At 44.3% G+C, this 6,117-nt stretch overlaps 1 pseudogene; it reads left to right on the top strand.

Moving 5' to 3' along the window:
- On the top strand, nucleotides 1-582 carry LOC139405186 (voltage-gated potassium channel KCNC1 pseudogene; annotated as a pseudogene).
- The last annotated feature ends 5,535 nt before the right edge of the window (nucleotides 583-6,117 follow it).

Here is a 6,117-nt window from a genome sequence, read left to right as displayed (position 1 = left end):
ATGGGCTTGAGCGACGAAAAGGATCGCATTGTGATAAACGTGGGAGGGACCAAGCACCAGACATACCGCGGTACCCTACGTACCCTGCCCGGCACCCGCTTATCCTGTCTGGCCGAACCCGACGCGCCTAGTCACTTCGACTGGGACGACAAACATGAGGAATTCTTTTTCGACCGTCATCCTGCCGTTTTCGCCCATATCCTTAACTATTACCGGACCGGTAAACTGCACTGCCCTGCCGATGTCTGCGGGCCTCTTTACGAGGAGGAATTGGCATTCTGGGGCATCGATGAGACGGACGTGGAGCCTTGCTGCTGGATGACCTATAGCCAGCATCGGGAGGCGGAGGAAGCGCTCGATAGTTTCGGCGGGGGTGCCCTGCTCGACTTAACCAGCAATGACGATCAGGACCCGGAGGTCGTGACCGACCCGGGGGATGTGGTTGGTGATGAGGCAGATGAGATGACGAGGAGACTGGCGCAGGGGGACTCTACCGACATAAAGGCGAGGGGGCTGTGGGGTCGTTGGCAGAAACGCATGTGGGCTCTGTTTGAAGACCCCTACTCTTCTAAATATGCACGGGTGAGTATAGATATTTCTCTACTGTCCATAATGTCTATTTTCCGTTCCAATTGATATTGAGCCTAATGATGGATATGCGGTCAATGATTAATGAGAGATTTATAGAGATGGAGATTGATAGAGGACTTCCAGCCATGTGATGTGGAGGGGGTCTGTGTGAGAGTGACCTTGAGATGGTAGGCTAGTCTACTCCCCAGGGACTCATCAGGGAGCTCTACAGCAGGAGAATGCTACTGTAACATTCAGGTGGAAGGAATAAATGTTGACCAATGGATCCTAACTACTAGCCTATTTTCACCCCCTAGATTGTGGTCCATGGGACTCTGATCAAAAGTAGGACACTGAATAGGGAACCGTCAGGGACACAGATGATGTCAACAACAAAACAACAGAGAAAGACGAGTGTAATCTCACCACGAGTATTATAACCTTTTCTTACTAAGCCGACCCAAACCGTGTCAAGCTGAGCTGTACTGCCCTGGCCTGTTTAAGCATCCACCATGCTTCTTGGAACAGTGCTGGAAAGGACAATGAGAAAAGAAAATATCAAAGACCGCACAGTGTGCCTATGGTTCAGGTTTTGTGACAATAGTGTGAAAAGGTGCTATATGTCTTTGTACCAAGAACCTCCTGAACATGAGGTTAGCTTACCTGGGATGTTGGTATTTATGTTGGCATTTAGTTTGGTTAAACAAGGTCTATGAACCCTCTTGGACTAGCCTGGGGACAGAACTGTCTGTGCTGTCTTAGTGAGTGTGACAATGGCCATAAGAGTTGTCAAGACAGCACCAACCAGGCTACTCATGGACATGAGACTAGAATACCTGGGTGGGATGTGGACAGTTTGAGAATACCTGGGAGGTTGGCAGTTTTAGAATACCTGGGAAGTTAGCAGTTTGAGAATACCTGGGAAGTTGGCAGTTTGAGAATACCTGGGAGGTTGGCAGTTTGAGAATACCTGGGAAGTTGGCAGTTTGAGAATACCTGGGAAGTGGACAGTTTGAGAATACCTGGGAGGTTGGCGGTTTGATAATACCTGGGAGGTTGGCAGTTTGAAAATACCTGGGAAGTTGGCAGTTTGAGAATACCTGGGAGGTTAGCAGTTTGAGAATACCTGGGAAGTTGGCAGTTTGAGAATACCTGGGAAGTTGGCAGTTTGAGAATACCTGGGAGGTTGGCGGTTTGATAATACCTGGGAGGTTGGCAGTTTGAAAATACCTGGGAAGTTGGCAGTTTGAGCATACCTGGGAAGTTGGCAGTTTGAGAATACCTGGGAAGTTGGCAGTTTGAGAATACCTGGGAGGTTGGCAGTTTGAGAATACCTGGGAGGTTGGCAGTTTGAGAATACCTGGGAAGTTGGCAGTTTGAGAATACCTGGGAGGTTGGCAGTTTGAGAATACCTGGGAGGTTGGCAGTTTGAGAATACCTGGGAGGTTGGCAGTTTGAGAATACCTGGGAGGTTGGCAGTTTGAAAATACCTGGGAAGTTGGCAGATTGAGAATACCTGGGAAGTTGGCAGTTTGAGCATACTTGGGAAGTTGGCAGTTTGAGAATACCTGGGAAGTTGGCAGTTTGAGAATACCTGGGAAGTTGGCAGTTTGGGAATACCTGACTGGGTGGATATTGGCAGTTAGTGTTGATTAGAATACCTGGCTGGGTGGATCTGGTGGTTGATTAGAATACCTGGCTGGGTTTGATATTGGCAGTTAGTGTTGATTAGAATACCTGGCTGGGTTTGATATTGGCAGTTAGTGTTGATTAGAATACCTGGCTGGGTGTTATATTGGAAGTTAGTGTTGATTAGAATACCTGGCTGGGTGTTATATTGGAAGTTAGTGTTGATTAGAATACCTGGCTGGGTTTTATATTGGTAGTTAGTGTTGATTAGAATACCTGGCTGGGGTTTATATTGGCAGTTAGTGTTGATTAGAATACCTGACTGGGTGGATATTGGCAGTTAGTGTTGATTAGAATACCTGGCTGGGTTTTATATTGGTAGTTAGTGTTGATTAGAATACCTGGCTGGGGTTTATATTGGTAGTTAGTGTTGATTAGAATACCTGGCTGGGTGGATATTGGTAGTTAGTGTTGATTAGAATACCTGGCTGGGTGGATCTGGTGGTTGATTAGAATACCTGGCTGGGTTTTATATTGGCAGTTAGTGTTGATTAGAATACCTGGCTGGGTTTGATATTGGCAGTTAGTGTTGATTAGAATACCTGGCTGGGTGGATATTGGCAGTTAGTGTTGATTAGAATACCTGGCTGGGTGGATAGTGGCAGTTAGTGTTGATTAGAATACCTGGCTGGGTGGATAGTGGCAGTTAGTGTTGATTAGAATACCTGGCTGGGTGGATATTGGCAGTTAGTGTTGATTAGAATACCTGGCTGGGTGGATAGTGGCAGTTAGTGTTGATTAGAATACCTGGCTGGGTGGATAGTGGCAGTTAGTGTTGATTAGAATACCTGGCTGGGTGGATATTGGCAGTTAGTGTTGATTAGAATACCTGGCTGGGTGGATATTGGCAGTTAGTGTTGATTAGAATACCTGGCTGGGTTTGATATTGGCAGTTAGTGTTGATTAGAATACCTGGCTGGGTGGATAGTGGTAGTTAGTGTTGATTAGAATACCTGGCTGGGTGGATATTGGCAGTTAGTGTTGATTAGAATACCTGGCTGGGTGGATCTGGTGGTTGATTAGAATACCTGGCTGGGTTTGATATTGGCAGTTAGTGTTGATTAGAATACCTGGCTGGGTTTGATATTGGCAGTTAGTGTTGATTAGAATACCTGGCTGGGTGGATAGTGGCAGTTAGTGTTGATTAGAATACCTGGCTGGGTTTGATATTGGCAGTTAGTGTTGATTAGAATACCTGGCTGGGTGGATATTGGCAGTTAGTGTTGATTAGAATACCTGGCTGGGTTTGATATTGGCAGTTAGTGTTGATTAGAATACCTGGCTGGGTTTGATATTGGCAGTTAGTGTTGATTAGAATACCTGGCTGGGTGGATATTGGCAGTTAGTGTTGATTAGAATACCTGGCTGGGTGGATATTGGTAGTTAGTGTTGATTAGAATACCTGACTGGGTGGATATTGGCAGTTAGTGTTGATTAGAATACCTGGCTGGGTGGAACTGGTCGTTGATTAGAATACCTGGCTGGGTTTGATATTGGCAGTTAGTGTTGATTAGAATACCTGGCTGGGTGGATAGTGGCAGTTAGTGTTGATTAGAATACCTGGCTGGGTGGATAGTGGCAGTTAGTGTTGATTAGAATACCTGGCTGGGTGGATATTGGCAGTTAGTGTTGATTAGAATACCTGGCTGGGTGGATATTGGCAGTTAGTGTTGATTAGAATACCTGGCTGGGTTTGATATTGGCAGTTAGTGTTGATTAGAATACCTGGCTGGGTGGATAGTGGCAGTTAGTGTTGATTAGAATACCTGGCTGGGTGGATAGTGGCAGTTAGTGTTGATTAGAATACCTGGCTGGGTGGATCTGGTGGTTGATTAGAATACCTGGCTGGGTTTGATATTGGCAGTTAGTGTTGATTAGAATACCTGGCTGGGTTTGATATTGGCAGTTAGTGTTGATTAGAATACCTGGCTGGGTTTTATATTGGTAGTTAGTGTTGATTAGAATACCTGACTGGGTGGATATTGGCAGTTAGTGTTGATTAGAATACCTGGCTGGGTGGATATTGGTAGTTAGTGTTGATTAGAATACCTGACTGGGCGGATATTGGCAGTTAGTGTTGATTAGAATACCTGGCTGGGTGGAACTGGTCGTTGATTAGAATACCTGGCTGGGTTTGATATTGGCAGTTAGTGTTGATCAGAATACCTGGCTGGGTGGATATTGGCAGTTAGTGTTGATTAGAATACCTGGCTGGGTGGATAGTGGCAGTTAGTGTTGATTAGAACACCTGGCTGGGTTTGATATTGGCAGTTAGTGTTGATTAGAATACCTGGCTGGGTGGATAGTGGCAGTTAGTGTTGATTAGAATACCTGGCTGGGTGGATAGTGGCAGTTAGTGTTGATTAGAATACCTGGCTGGGTGGATATTGGCAGTTAGTGTTGATTAGAATACCTGGCTGGGTGGATATTGGCAGTTAGTGTTGATTAGAATACCTGGCTGGGTTTGATATTGGCAGTTAGTGTTGATTAGAATACCTGGCTGGGTGGATAGTGGCAGTTAGTGTTGATTAGAATACCTGGCTGGGTGGATAGTGGCAGTTAGTGTTGATTAGAATACCTGGCTGGGTGGATAGTGGCAGTTAGTGTTGATTAGAATACCTGGCTGGGTGGATCTGGTGGTTGATTAGAATACCTGGCTGGGTTTGATATTGGCAGTTAGTGTTGATTAGAATACCTGGCTGGGTTTGATATTGGCAGTTAGTGTTGATTAGAATACCTGGCTGGGTGGATCTGGTGGTTGATTAGAATACCTGGCTGGGTGGATATTGGCAGTTAGTGTTGATTAGAATACCTGGCTGGGTGGATATTGGCAGGTAGTGTTGGTTAAATAGGTCAGGTCAGCATGTTGAGTAAAAGCAGATCTTTAGCGCCAGCAGCAGTTGGCAGTATCTGATGGCAGACCTCCAGACTGACATAGTACACAGTTTGCTGCTCCACGGTTGGAGAGATGAGGTTCTTGGACCTGTGATTACGGGCAGGCTTCCATCTGGCCTGGTCCTATGGTCCTCGATGGTGGTGATAGTGAAACGAGTTTGCACCCTAAGACATTTTGGTAGCATTTTATTTGAAGCATTATAACTTGTAAGTAAAGCCTGCTGGTAAAATGCATTATAACTTGTTGTAAGTAAAGCCTGCTGGTATAATGCATTATAACTTGTTGTAAGTAAAGCCTGCTGGTATAATGCATTATAACTTGCTGTAAGTAAAGCCTGTTGTTATAATGCATTATAACTTGCCATAAGTAAAGCCTGCTTGTATAATGCATTATAACTTGCTGTAAGTAAAGCCTGCTGTTATAATGCATTATAACTTGCAGTAAGTAAAGCCTGCTGTTATAATGCATTATAACTTGCTTTAAGTAAAGCCTGCTGTTATAATACATTATAACTTGCTGTAAGTAAAGCCAGCTGTTATAATGCATTATAACTTGTTGTAAGTAAAGCCTGCTGGTATAATGCATTATAACTTGCTGTAAGTAAAGCCTGCTGGTATAATGCATTAAAACTTGCTGTAAGTAAAGCCTGCTGGTATAATGCATTATAACCTGCCATAAGTAAAGCCTGCTGGTATAATGCATTATAACTTGCTGTAAGTAAAGGCTGCTGGTATAATGCATTATAACTTGCTGTAAGTAAAGCCAGCTGTTATAATGCATTATAACTTGCTGTAAGTAAAGCCTGCTGGTATAATGCATTATAACTTGCTGTAAGTAAAGCCTGCTGGTATAATTCAATATAACTTGCTGTAAGTAAAGCCTGTTGGTATAATGCATTATAACTTGCTGTAAGTAAAGCCTGCTGTTATAATGCATTATAACGTGTTGTAAGTAAAGCCTGC

Source organism: Oncorhynchus clarkii, unplaced genomic scaffold (assembly GCF_045791955.1).
Source record: "Oncorhynchus clarkii lewisi isolate Uvic-CL-2024 unplaced genomic scaffold, UVic_Ocla_1.0 unplaced_contig_12468_pilon_pilon, whole genome shotgun sequence".
NCBI lineage: Eukaryota > Metazoa > Chordata > Actinopteri > Salmoniformes > Salmonidae > Oncorhynchus > Oncorhynchus clarkii.
Note: the sequence above shows the minus strand (reverse complement) of the source record. Positions and strands in the feature narration are given on the sequence as shown.